At 41.5% G+C, this 15,174-nt stretch overlaps 1 protein-coding gene across 1 annotated transcript in view; it reads right to left on the minus strand.

Moving 5' to 3' along the window:
- WAPL (WAPL cohesin release factor) overlaps positions 1-13,353 on the minus strand; it is a 1,736,851-nt gene extending 1,723,498 nt beyond the window's left edge. Inside the window, exon 1 of the mRNA XM_069610766.1 lies at positions 13,086-13,353. The gene's annotated coding sequence lies outside the window, so the exon portion shown is untranslated. The remainder of the gene's footprint in view (positions 1-13,085) is intronic.
- Between the last annotated feature and the right edge of the window lie 1,821 nt (positions 13,354-15,174).

Below are 15,174 nucleotides of genomic sequence, written 5' to 3' on the forward strand. Positions count from 1 at the left end.
GGGAGGGCAGGGTTCCGATGGCGAGTGGCAGCGAGTTCCAGAGTTTGGCCGCAAGGACTGGGAAGCTAACACCTCCGACTGTCTGTAAGTTGTATCTGGGTATAATAAGGCAGTGAGCTTGGGCAGATCTAAGAGTCCGTGAGGGAGTGTACTGAGAGAAGCGGGAGGCTAAGTAGATGGGGGGCCTGGTTGTTTACGCATTTGTGAGTAAGGGTCAGAGATTTGAGTGAAATGGGCAACAGAGAGCCAGTGTAGGCTTTTCCTGGTGTCAGTGATGTGAGCCGATCTGGGAATGTTGAGGGCTGCTAGGCCCTTCTACCCCAGGCTCAGGTCATGCTGGAGGTATTGATAATGTACATCTCCATCAGGCTCAGAGGACTTTTGGTGGTTGTCCATCTGTGGATGGCGATTTAGTTCACGCTATGGGGGGGATGAGAGGAACTGCTCATTTCAACCTTTGGAAGATATGACTGATGGAGAGCATGTTAACCCGTCCTTGCCCCTGAATATTTGTTCTAGTCCTGTTGACAACCTCCCTCCACTACTTGGTGCGCAGATTCTCATATTGTTAGTATGGGAGTCTACTCGGTCGCACATGAAGTGGAGTATTTGGAAAAACAATTCCCTGTATTCACAAGAATTCAATTTACTGGACAAGGGGCATGAGTTGACCCATGCTGAACTGAGAACTCAAATAAATATTGAAATTTTGGGGAAAAAAAAAAAAGGGACTGTTGCTTGGTGAGCAAATTGCAAAAAAAAAGAAAAAATTAGCCTTGCATCCCTGGGTCGAAAATGGCCTGAGTGTGTCTAAGGCTTATTGTCAAACCATTCCCCCAATATGTACATTAGGTAGTATCTCTGTAAAAGGTAAACGTCTGTATTCTGAATCTCTGTTGCTGCATGGTGCACAAGAGTTAATATCTACAGATATAGACCCTCCCAATTTAGAGTACGGAGAAGTGTAATCAGATTGATTTATTAATGAGGATGTTGAACAAGCCAACATCTGATTTTACACGTTTGGCACAGCACATTGGTCTAACTGTTGATATTGAGACCGTGAATGTCTCAATGGAGATGCCCCATACTCTTGTCTGCTCTTACTAATATTATTGAACAGTCAGAGGGGACGGAAAACATGGTTACTGGCATTCCATTCCTGGATGAGACACAAGATTGAAAGTTGCCCCGAAGGGGCTGCAATGGGTGGCACTCTCGCGCGTAAACAAAGACGCTTACATGCTAGGGCCCTGAACGGAAATGGTAAAAGAAAGCTTGCACTGAAACAAATCAAAACGAAGTGCGTTGCGATAGATACTACTGCAGAAATGTGGCAAGCTGAAAATATCAGTAGCCAGGCCGTAAGTGAGGACCACAATCTGGACTTAACACAATTAAATGCTGAGAGTAAAAAAGCACTACAAGTATCTGTTAATGAAGTCAAATCCATTTCCGGGAAATCAGCCACCATGTCTATTCCGTTTGAAAAAGTGAATGGAAAAAAAAAAAAAAAACTCTAAAGCGGTAAAGCAGGGGGCATTGATGGGTAAGCCAGTGGAAACTTTGAATATAAGTTCTACCACTTCTCTGTCACCTGGGAGTGATACAGATTCAAAGGAATGTAAGCAGTCGCAGCTGTCTTCGTTCTACGCTGTGCATGGGAGTAAAACAGGTGAGGGAAAGATGGAACTAGCTCAAGATGAGCTAGATCATAAAACTCCTCTGGTTTTACAGGGGAGTGCTAGTTCCATTTTACCCCCAGTAAAACAAGCTGAGAAAGCGGATTTTGTGACTATTCCCCCGAATTCCGTTACACCTCAAGAGCCGCCATTGTTGGAGATTTCTAATTCATCCAGACAAGAACAGAGGGATGTATTTACTGATGAACAGGGTCTCAACGATGACACTTTACCTATTTTTGCCTGGATTAATCATCCAAACATTGATGGTAAGTCTCGGATTAACCGAGCGTTCATATTTAAGACCTTCAAAACAAATCCCAATGCTCCGACTTTTGAACACCTATGATATTGTGTGGGTGGAGTTAGCAGAACAGAAAAACCCAAGAATGATTGCACAAACGATCTCTTTAATTGTTCTACGACAAATCTGGGACTATAGAAGAAGATCTGGAGTCTCTTGACATACAAATGGTCAGGTTTGACAATGAGGAACAGGCTTACAAATTCCTCGAGTATTGTGTTCCTGCATCTCCAGTACTAAACACAAAAGGTAACTGAATCCACAGTGACAGATTGTAGTCCGCCAAAAATGATGGCCCATTTAACTGCCTTAGCCTCCAATGTTAAAGACTGGTCCTGGCTGGGTAATTTAGTTAAACTTGTTCTTGAAGGGCAAGTCCCAAAAATAGCACTGTAGCTCTAAAACCCTTACGTTTTACTCTTGGAATGTATGTAGTTTTAAGAATTTTTAAACACCTCAGAATCTGCTGTCAATTTTTGATGCCACTTCCATAATCCTATTACAAGAAACTATGCTTTTAAAGGCACCCCCTGGTGAATGACTTTTCGGGCTTTCATAGGAAATCACACAGGGGTCAGCATAGAGGTGGTCTGGCAGTTTTGATAAATAACAAAATCTACTTTAGAGCCACTGTGATTTATGAAGCTGATTTTATGTTAGTGGTAGAAATTGATGTGACAGATTCCCCTTTAGAGGTATTATTGTGATCTGTATTTATGTTAATTATCAAATCAATAACAGATGAGGTAATGGATTTGTTGGGCCTGGTCTTGGAAAATGCTTTTTTGTCCAATCCAAATTACATTATAATTGTTGGGGGTGATTTGAATAGCCCTTGCCATAGTCAACCTAGCAATGAACGTCCATCTCGCAAAGAGGTACTAGGGAGGCAATGATACAAATATTTTGCCCGTTGGAATTTAGGTCTGAGGAATTTCGCAGAGGATTCAATCCAATACACTTGGCATCGGACGCATGGTGAGTCTATGATTGATTTTTTTGTGTGTCCCCCTAAATGAGGGTAATCATGATTCAAAATGTGTCATTAAAGATGTAGGCCTTAAGTGACCATTGTATTATTTCTCCCTTAATATCCACATCTAATCATATCAGAGTGTGTGAAAACGTCCCAGAACTGAGCTTGCTTGATATAAAACGTAAAAATCTGTTTGCTGGAGCAAGTCTGTGTCATTGTTTGATCTACTCTTTATCAGCTATAAAAATCTTCGAAGAGAATAGATACTATTCAAGGGCTGATCTTATCTGGCTTGAAGCTTATAATAATTATATTATTAGAGAAGAACTGGCCAAATTTGCCGCCCGCTTTGCAAATAACAAGTCGGGGCCATGTAATACATATTCTGCAAGTTGCTCATCTAAAAACGCAAAAAGAATAAACACATCCGCTTACTTAAGAAAACTATTAACTCAACCGAGAATCTTTGAGAGGTAAAAAATATTTACTGTTAGCTTATAAAAATACGATTAAAGACATAAGACATATTTGGCTACCAATCATGCTATGATTGGACATCTATGCAAGAGACACAAAAAAAGTATATGGCAATTGTTTAATGAACGACCAGTGCAAGCAAATGATGGTATGAATTCTGCTATTTCTACTCAATCATTGTTTAATCATATATCACATGCATTTCGTCTCCTTCAAATATTTTCTCAAGTGTACTTTGAGTTCATGAAACTGGAATTGTTCATACAAATTTCTTGGTCAAATGACGACATTGTATGGGCTATTGGACAATTGAACCATTTGTTTGCCTCTGCCCCTGATGGCTAAAATGCATTTGCAGAATACGCAGATAAAAATTTACGAGCCAATACTGTAAAATCTATTATCTTAATTTTTTTCTGGTGGTAAGAAAGTTTATTGCTTTACCTGGTCCCTCAATGAGAATGCCATTGTACAGGTTTTTTCGACTAAATATTTGGGGTACGACATTTCAACACAGCTTACGTTTGATAATTGGAAAAAGATGATTAAGAGGAAGGTTCACCCACTGATTTATCAAATGTCAATCTATAAAAAAAATCTGTAAAAGTTCTCTTGAACCTGCTTTACAATTTTATATACTTAAAGTTGAAGCTATCATTTTGTATGGCCTCAATCTTTGCTTATATGATATTAACATCTACTTGAATATAATACATGGTGGTATCTGGAAGCAGGTACTGAGATTGGCAAACTATATTCTTAATTCTTGTATCCGAATAGAACTGGGTTTGCCAAGCTTGGCATCAAGATTACAATGGAGGCAACTTAACTTCTGTACTAAAATGATTGATTGTCCTCAGAATTCTTTGTATCAAGAGTTTGCAAGAAAGGTTTTAAATTCTAACCCCGTCTCTGAGGTCCTTTTTAAAAAAAGAATGGAGAAGCTACTATTGAATATTGGCATCACCAAGGAAGATCTTTGCATGCGACCAGCTTTTTGCACAAAAAAAAAAAAAAATGTAAAAATACATTTAAAAAATTGCATGAATATGACTGTTGTATGGTTGTAAGACTCGCACATTTTCCTTATATAAGGAATTGGAATTTGCTAGCTTCATCCATAAAAGAAGCCCGAGAGCTAGTTATATTCTCTGTTTTCCATGTGATAAAACTAGAGAATTATACATGCGGTTTAGACTAAACCAACTCCACACTCTTCAGCGTATACGAAATTGGGCTAACACTGGCTCAATAAGTTGTAAATTTTGTTTAATTGAATTGCAACCAGAGACCATAAAACACTTGGTAATTTACTGCCCCTTCTTTGAACAATTAAGGATGGCATCTTTGGGGGCCACCTTGGTCAGAGACACTTAGCTAGAGAATATATAAGGCAAAATGTATGTCCCATCCTAATAACTCCTTTATGATTAAACTTTGTGGGTTCATTGCTACTATTGAGAGACAACTATGGAATTGGTTCTCGGAAGAGAATTTAGTGACCAAATGATGATAATGGCAAGGGGCAAGCTAAAACAAAAAACTCAAATCTGCACTGCATTAAAATCAGATAGTGTTTTCAAATTAAGAATTTCAGTTGAGACCAACAACAAAATGTACTCCATATTATTCTTTCTTCCAATTTGATGATGTAAAAAAATAGATACTGGCTGTTTATGTTAGATTTTAAAAAGCTATATGATCTGTGGATTCTATTCCATAAGTTGCTAAAGACTGTCTAGAGGATGGTGATCTTGTACGTTTGCTTTATAACTGACCTTGTATGTCTGTTTTATAATTGTGTTTGTTTTTAATAAACGTTTGATGTATGCACAAAATGGACATCAAAAAAAATGAAAAACTTAAAAATGTGTTATATTATGGAAACAACTAGTTGAAATGTAAAAGTAAAAATGTGCAAAAGGTTTTTTTTAAAACTAAAATGCACAATAAAAAATAAAAATAAATTCTTGATAATGCCATTTCAACGCACCACATGAAAAAGGGGTTAGGAACTGGATGATCATCTGATGACCTAAAAGAACCTCACTCAAAAATGAAAAGTCTGCCTTTTTGCTCAATGAAAGCCGTGGTCAATCCATGTGCACACAAAAAAGAAAAAGTGCTCAATTATATGTGGAAGAGGGAAAGGGGAGATTTCTGCTCAAGAAAGGGGTGGGTAAGGTGAATGAGGATGAAATAGTGTTCATCTTTGGTGAAGGCTTTTTCAGTAAGATAATTATCATCTTAGGGTGTGAATCTTGCCAGATTGCTGCTGGTAAAGAGCGAGATTGGTCACAGAAAATCATCACAGTAGGGAACAATGAACAGGAGAGGTCGGGTGCAGAAGGAAAAGAATTTCAAAAGGTGTTTGTCTTACCGCAAGACGAAGAACACGTTGAGTTCCTGCAAGAATCACTGCCACAGTAAAGAACTGGCACATTAAGAAAATCTCCCAGGAATAAAATAAATAAATAGAAAGGTTTTTAACAAAATATTCTGTCTTTTACACTAGCAGGCCAGTCTTTCTATAGATGGTGAAAAGGAACAAGCGCCCAAAGGCAAAGTGGCCTAATAGATTAAAAGTGGCAATTTACTACTAAAGGGAACTCTGGCAACAGCCAAAGACCATGGGCAGTGGGCCACTGTACAAAGCGGCATTAGCTATGGCAAATTACCAGATGTTAGGCAAGAAGTATACTACAATTGGGGTAAGATAACCTAATAAAACACTGAAAAAGATAAAAAAAAATATTTGTTGAAAAAAATTCCTCACAACAAAACATATTAAAATTTAGTGGGTGTTGGAAGTAACGACAACCTTCACTCAGACGCATGGCACTCTTATCCCACCCCCCCCACCACCCATTGCTTAGCCCTCGAGTACATCATAAGTGTCAAACAATGACACTTCATGCAGGGTGCATAATTTCCACTCGCCACAATCCATTGGCTAGTGATATTTGACTCTAGCGAGTAAGAAATGGTGTGCATGTATAGAACTGAAGTGGCGAGTGACTTATGGCTGTCTAGTAGATGTCAACTTGAAATATTTTTCCCTTGATCATGTATCAACTCAACAGTGGGGTGGGCTTTTGCTTTTCACAGGTATTGCTACAATAAATTGGTTTCCCTTACCCGTGTGTCCGCCCCAAATGGGGAGTGTAAATACTACAGCGGGAAAAACTTGCAAGTTACTAGACAGCCACAAACAGTAAGCACACCATTTGTACTCTCAAATGGATAGTGCAAAAAAATAAAAACAAACACACATATAGCGCTGCTATCGGATAGGTTAACCAGAGGGTGGATCCCACTAGCTGACCATTCCCACAGAGATGTAGAAACATGGCCTCAAGAACAGCCCTGTGCAGTCTAAAACATCGCTCCACACAATATTCTACAAGTGAGCAGACCAGCCTGTGGACTGGCCTACAGAAACAGATAATACACTGTAGATGTTGCACTTAAAAGACGACAGCAGAGCTGCCAAATTCAAAAGGGAATTCCAAGATGGCCTTGCAAGCCATGGAAGTTTATGAAACCTTGCAGTTCACATAAAAAACAAATAAAAACCCTGAAAGGAATAACAGTCCTGGGGAGGGATACAAAAGCAATTGGAGAATAACCAGTCAGCCTTGGAAAATGCTCTAGTGTCATGGGAATAAAAAGGGACATTGGATCTCTCAATTCCTTGCACCCAGAAGATGCATCTCGTGACTCGTGTAGGATAGTCCAAACAGGCTGAGGGATTTTGACTAGCCAGTTATATCAGGCAAGCCTCACATGGAGCTGGCAGTGCCCATTAGGCATAATCCTGTGCAGCTCCCTTAGGGAGCACTACAGAAGATTAAGACTACGGGTATGAGCAATAAATCCCCTTTGGTATCTGTCTGTACCACAAAGATTTAGTTGGTAGCGGTGGCTAAGCAGTCAGACTTATCTCAAGAGGGAGATGAGCAGTATTCAGGGTTTACACAATAGGGCTACAGTGCTATGGTACAAGGAAACCCTGACCAAAGCCTAGCATTAAAAAGAATATATATTTATTTTACGCACTTCTAGTTCAACACATTAATCACGGTTAATAAAGCAAGTTAAAATCAGTCAAGAAAAGTATACACAACTCCCAAATTGTAGACAAGTTTGAGCAAGAGTGAAAACTGAGCAAAAAACGGCACAGTGAAAAACAAACAAATGGCACTCTAGCAATTTCTCCCAAAGGAGGGAAAGCACACGTTATACAGGAATATCTTCTTACACACCCTAGCAACACTTCCCCTAAGTTTGTGAACAAGTTTAGGCAAGGTAGTTCTTTAGCATAGAGAATACTTAAATGAAAACCGAGCAAAATGGCACTTCACAAGTTTAAAAAGGTGGTTATAAGAAATAGGTGCACCAACAGTTCTAGTTGAGAAGCAATCTAGAGAAGGCAGTTCTAACAAATTTAGCCAGAGTCAATAGGCCTGTGCCAGAGTCAGTGGTACAGGGCAAAGGCCCCAGGAGCAAAATGTTCTTGTAGCTGCAGTCAAGTCTTTGGTTACCAATTCGAAAAGATGGATGCAGAAGTTGAAAGACAATGTTTAGAAGGTAGGGGCGGCCAACCCAACAGGTAGGTAAAGGATTTAAACACCTTTAGCACTACAACGCGAAAAGGGCGGCCTGGCAGAATAATGTACCTTAATATGAAGAAGTGGCTCCTGCGATGGCGGTTGTTCCTGGTAGTTCCTGCAGTTCGGGGGATCCAGCAGAGGAAGAGAGGCTCTCGTCGTGGAGAAAGGTTTGAGTTACCGCACTACCCAGGGATGAAACCAGCCACGGTGCTGCCCGACAAATAAAAGGTACACTCCTTTAAATCGCGGTCCGGGTGGACGGGTGCCTGGCTATCCGGTCTCCGAGTACAGGGAACTGGCGATTCGACCAGGGCAGGTCCAAGAAGGTGATGGCAAACTGGTTGGCCCCACCAGCTCAAGGGAAGAAGGCTCTTGCAGATGAAGATCTTATCTCGTCGTGTGGAGAAAAGTGGTGAGACACTACAGCAGGGCTTCACCAGTGGTTCAGTCGTTGCAGGTGTCTTTGGCTTCTCTCCTCTTCGGCTTCTTAGTTCCAGTGACAACGTCTTGCTCTTCCAGTCCTCAGGACCGTGCTTTTGTGCAAAAAGATCCCCATTCATACAGCCTAGCTGTCACTCACAGTGGAGTGGTCATCTTGGCGGGAGACCCTCCAGCCTATCAGGACAGAGTGCAACATGTTTTGCTGAGGCAACCTTGTCCAAGGGTCCTACTCCCACTCCCTCTCGAAAATGAACACCAGGGAAAAACTATTAACCCTTCCCAGTACCTCCATAGTAAGATGGGTTGTACTGGTTTAGTTCATAAAAATTGACTAGTACAGTCAATGGGGACTTTACATGCCCTGTGAAACAGTAGTCAGTCCCAGGGTATGGAGTCTATGTTTGGGGGCCACTAGGACACCCCTGTGTCACTGCACTGAGGGTGCTGTGTAACATGTATATAAAGATATAAAGACTGTTCCTATGAGGGTGAGAAAAACCCTCTAGACATTAAACACAAAAATAGCCTAGAACACACATAGCAAAAATGCCTAAGAGTAGGAAAAAGAGTCACACTTAGCATGAGAAGAAAACAAACCCTTCAAATCCAGCAAAGCTGCTGGGGGACTCTATAGGTAAGGGAATTTAGCCATAAAATGAGAATTCTCCGTAACAGTGCCCTAACCCTATTTTCCTTTCCGAGACAACAGTCTGTTGGTAAAAGTAGGTCAGTGGGTAAATAACCCTGCTGTGGAGATCACTGTGTAACCTGTTAGTTCAAATCCTGTTTATAGGTCACTTAATGAGTCTGCATCAGAGTGTGTTTAATATGCAGGGAACATTTGACTGTAACAGAGCTGACCTACCGTTCGACTTAACAAAAGGACTACTAAATGTTCAGTGCTTCAGAACACACATTTCATCATGGATGCATTACCTGTAATGGCTCAGAAGTACAACACACATCCCCCATGAGGACTGCTATATTTGGGCTCTTACACTTGCATTACCAGCACTGTAGGTCATTACATCTGCATTCAAGCAAGTGCTGCATCTGGTGAGATAAACCTCCAACTCTTTAATTCCCTGCCTTATGGCCAAAAGAAGGTCTGCACACATCTAAAAAGGAGCACCCAATGGTAAAGCTACACTATATTTGTAAATGGAAAAGGCATTTTCAGCTTTTGGAATATTTATTGGCGCTATGTCAAAAGACGAAAAGGAGAGTAAGAGCAACTCTGAAACTAAGCAATACAGGAGGTCAAAGTGGGGGGTGGGTGTTGAGGCTGAGAAAACAAAGAACGTATTAAGACAATCCAAAACAGCAAAATTCGAGCAACAGGAAGAGGACAATAAGCTACATAAGAACAAAGAAAGTGAGAAGGGAAACGGAGGCAAATAATAGAATACACACAATAGGATTGAGGGATAGAAGCCAAGCAAAAGAGAGTAAAATAAGAAAAACACAAAGACAGATCAACAGCAGACTGGGAGAGCTTAAAATAGAAAGTCCAGATTAGAGAAAGGCAGGGCAAGAGTGCAGAGTGACAGAGCAACAGACCTCAAAACGTGGCATACCAACACTTAAGGGTGAGAGGCAGAACATCAGAAAGTGAGAGACCGGGGAAACTGAGTAGCTAAGGGAAGGAGAGATGGAGCAAAGTGGCTGTAAAGCAGGTAGCGCCAGGCAGCAACAGTAGGGCCGAGAGGCAGAGAAGTGGTGTTGGTGGAGTGAGGGAGTTGCTTTATGATGTAACAAACTGGCATCTATAGTAGTTAACACAATTTTGGTGTCCAGGTATAATGAAGATGAAGCCGAGTAGTACGCATTGACAATTTGTCATTAAGGTTTTCAAAACAGTTAATTTTATGCATAAATTGGATAGTTGTCAGACACTTTAACTCTCTAGCTAAGAAAGAAAATACTGTACTCTTTACGTTACTCCTCTACAATTCAAATAATTGGGAGTAAAATACTCGAACCCCAAAAATCCTATCTGGAGCACAGCTCTCTGAACAGGTTCAGCTAATTAATAAATAATAGAACCACTTTTATAACGGCTTAAGGCAATGCCAAGTGAACAAACTGGCCATGGCCAGACACTTGTGCCACCCAAAGCCCATACCATGGTCACATGGCCCATTGGACATAGCCTCAGGCCGTGCCCAGTGGGTAACGCCACAGTTTGATTTGTCCACAACAAAGCACAAATTAACAATAAAAACGTGTAAAAATGATGGTCCCCATATCAATTTATACAACAGGAGAAGTCATGAACAGGACATGGAGAAGTTAAGGTTGCATTAGGGACAACGAATAGTTGTGTCTCTTTACCAACTTTTGTTCACTGAGCACATCAGAATACACCAACCCACTCTATAGGAGGAACATTGTCAAGTTGCAAGCGCCAATGCATAAACAAAAGGTCACTTCGTCCTGACATGAATGACAGCTCTACATACTTACAGCAAACCATCCCTTACTCGCCAAAAATGAATTACAACTTACTATGGGCGAGTGCAAATTGGGAGGCCTTTTACAGCACTCCATTCAGACAATATGATGCTATAAACTAGAAACCATAGTAGTATGCCAACAAATTCAAAATTCTGCAGAATTGTGCCCAGTTAACATTATATGAAAACATTCTACCCGAATCACTGCACAATGGCACGCATAATGTTGAATGGATTCAATTTAAGTGATCAAAAATATGCATAAGTATGATGTGCAAATTGCGGGCTTTGAAGTGATGGGCAAATGGCAGAATTATTGAGAGCAAATTACATTTCTGAAACAGGTGAGGCTATTAAAAATGTGGATGAGATTACCTCCAGTAATTACGTTTAACCAAAAAGGTGATTCGAACGCCAAATTATTTGATTATGCAAATATACAGGGCTAAAAAAGGAAAAATGTTAAATTCCACAAACAGCCAAGACAAAACTATCTTTTGCACTTTTACAACTCGGTGTAAGTAGTTAAGTTATCAATAATTAAAATGGGCACCGCCATTAAAGCAACGGTGTCACTCAATGTTTAGAAAGTTATCAACTCCTACATACATAAACATCGTTCTCCTCGACCTGATAGATGACTACGTATTTTTATAGCAGGATCTCTGGACGGCTTGCAAGTGTTGACATAGAGCGGGAATTAATGTACTAGAAAACCTGAAAGGTGTTTCTGGTATCAAGTCCGATGTATAATAAAGTGAAAACAATGACTTATACCAACAACCATAAAACGATCCTTGCAACAGAGGACTGACAACGTAGGCTCTTAAAAAAAGATTTGGCAAAATTGACACATCAAGTACATTCCGCAGTATCTACACATTAACACTGCAGCACAGAGGATATCTATACAGCATGAACTAGAAATACAACACAGATGATATCTAACGTGAACCTATAAAAAAGTGGCATGAACGTATTCAAAAATACACAGAAGTACCGTGCGTCCTGGCCCAACCCAGGGTTAATGGCAATGGTCAAAAGCGGTCATTCCAGTCAACGTATGTGAACTTTAGACCCAATCAGTGAGCCAAAATGCGATGAATAGAACATGGGCGTCCTCTTTTAAAAACTGACAAATGACGTACACGAAAGATAGGCGAGCATGAGCACACGCAAGCCTTGCTACATAACAACGCGGGCACATGGCCCGCCCCTCCCTCCTCATGTCTCCACTTGTGAGGCGGTTCATTATTTGGAAACGGTCCTTGTATACACGTAGGCAATTCCCCTGTTATCCTTTCATTCGGCAGAGGTACCGATCCTGAGAAATGACAGCTGCTGCTCCTCTTCACACACCACCTCCCCCCACCCCGTTTCGCGTGAAAGCTCTTTGGGCTGCTTTCACTCTTGATCATACTTCCAACAGGGCCGCAGACCTCGAACACCAACACAAAGTCAACTCTTGACCACCCCAGATGCCAAAGCACTAGTCAGACTCACAGAACAAGGGCGACCCATAACGGTCAGTGTGGGATGGGGATTTTGGAGGCAACATCTCTTCTTTGCCACGAGATTCACACATGACACCTGTCAACTTTGCAACAATGGTCATCTGTAGTTGAAAAGCAGGTATAACGTACCTTCCCAATGAACAGCATTTGCGAGATTTCATAATTTGTGGCAAAAAGAACCGAGACGAGAAACTGGGTTTGTTATATCGAAAACCGTTGGCTAGCGGACATTCCAAAACGGGGGTCACTTAGAGGCAAAGCGATCCTTCCAAATGCACGGGTACAAGTGGTGAAGCCCGCATCTCCCCCACTTGTAAACCCCCAGCCAGATGGGCGATGAATTCCACTTCCTAGCGAAGGCGGCACTGGTGGCTTGGGAGGAGGAGAAATGAAGAAAACACACAGTCGACATATGGGGTTCCAGAAACGTGTACTTCAGGGGGACTATATGGGAGTGGTTCAAAAAACATTGGACCAGGGACCTCGGATGCACACCCCTCCCCAAGCTCCAGTAGCCCTTCCTCCATCAGTTTCTACAGATAATAAGAGTATGTGGCTGAGTACCACCTCTCCCTCTTTCACACACCCCTTCTCCGGGGCAGATAAGCTACTAGAAACTCACGCAGTTGGTGGCTCTCCTTCCCCCGCAGAAGTCGGCAGGGCTCTCCTGGCACCGCCTGCTTCTGGGGGGCTGCTAAAAGTTACGGGTGATCGCCTGGCTTTTCCGCCCCAGTGTAGTCCGCCTATTGACAGCTTCTTCCGATCTCCTGTGGTGGTGTTCTTCTCTCTTTTATTTTTGTTTTCAAACCGGGCCTCTGGCGCTACCTGTCCTCCGCCATTTGCCTTTCGATTCCGTCACGACATAGCCGACACTAAACTCAGCACAGCCAATAGTCTGGCGCCTTACTCACCACGACCGGTAAAGTAAGCGCAAGCGCCAACGGACTTTCTGCCAAAGTCAACAGAGAAAAGGGACAAAAACGGATATGAAGACATGGGCGCCATCGCGAAAGATTACGATTTCTACAATTAGAAAGGTACACTTGAAGAAAAGTTGAGGTTATTAAAAATATGTGTAATAAATCGAACAGTTTTTTGGGATACATGGTTTGGTATAAGGGATATAAGGACAAATAGAAAAAATGGCAGTTATTGTATTTGAATAATACACCTCTTGTAAGGAAAACTTCACATTGACTAATGTATACAATATTCAAAACTAATCGAACTGTTTCCATAAAATCTAAAATACATGATGTTATAAACCATGTCTACAATTCTTAGGACAGGCTGAAAATCGAAGCCCAAGCGCGTCTTGCTTGTCTCCCGAGTCCATTCTTTCTTTCAATTGTTTGGATACCGACAGGGTCGCCTGTTGAGGGCTTGAGGTAAAGGCGGATTGTCAGAAGTGATGATACCTAGAGCATATCTCTCAACTCGCTGGCCACCTAGGCGGCGCCCTCACCCGCTAAATTCACCACGCGCCCATAGCAATCAATGGGCTTCTCACCCGCCTAAAACAAAACCGGGTGTTTTCACCCGCCCAGCGGCCATGAAAGGTTGAGGGCTATGCTAGACTTAAAACATTTCTTGGATTCGTGGAATTGTTCAATTAAGGGGATCCCGAAATTATCCTATCGTGCCGAAAGCAGACGTGTTTACTGTATGTATGGACATTAAAAAGCCCTTGTTTGTCATGAACATGTTCATTAAACTGCAACGCATCATCATCCGAAAATGGGGCTGCTAACGTTCATGGCAACAGGCGCTCAAATATGAATTCACTTGCTCATGTACTCCTTCGCCAACCACATCGTTTTGAAATTTCAGAACTAGAGTGTTAACGTTCTGTACTGACGACAAAACAACGTGTGATACACCTGCTCGCTTGCTGCTGCTGAATTAACTACGCTGCTACGTCTCCAAAACAACTCCAGTGGTTTGTCCCTCCCAATAGCCCTGGACATACCCCCTCCAGCATCGTTTCCAGTGCTTTTCTAGATGACTTTTTTTTTTTTTATAACTAGCTTGTTTTCAGAGGGGATCCCAACTTTGACCTATGTTGCATTTTAGCGCCCTCTGCTGGCACATTATACCAGCAAATTTTTCACTGTAGAGCTTTGCAGCTCTCATTTTTAGTTTTTTGGTTTTGCTATTAGGTAGTGCTAAAAGCGCTAGCTTTAAGCTGTAAATATTGTCATTATATTAAGAGCTTTAACATAAGAGCATCAAATAGGGGCTTTGAATGAGGGTCTGTAATGCTTTTCAATGACATATGAGTATGGATTTGTGTTGTTTGGCTATTTGTCCCACCCATTTAACTGCCATTTCTCAGTCAAATCTATATGATTTTCGCCCATTCCCACCCTTCTAAACCCAAAACCACACCCCTTTGCACTCTTCACCTGCATACAAAAATTTTTTATATTGTGATGCTGTTTACAAAAAAACCTTACACAAACAAAATTAATCAAAAACAGAATATAAAACATGTAACAAAAAGTAGGCATCATCATCAAGAAGCAAAATATTAAATATATGTTAAAGATATTAATACAGCGCACCGTCACCAACGGAGTTGATCCGCAGGCGCTATGGCAGATTTGCAAACGAGAAGGTGGGATGGGTTAGTAGGGTGAAAAGGGAGTAGGATGGTGAGAGGAGTGGTGTTCTGTTGGCAGCTTCAACTCGGTGTACACCGTGTGCTGAGC

The sequence above is a fragment of the Ambystoma mexicanum genome, chromosome 8 (genome assembly GCF_040938575.1).
Source record: "Ambystoma mexicanum isolate Mex_15411 chromosome 8, UKY_AmexF1_1, whole genome shotgun sequence".
Lineage (NCBI taxonomy): Eukaryota > Metazoa > Chordata > Amphibia > Caudata > Ambystomatidae > Ambystoma > Ambystoma mexicanum.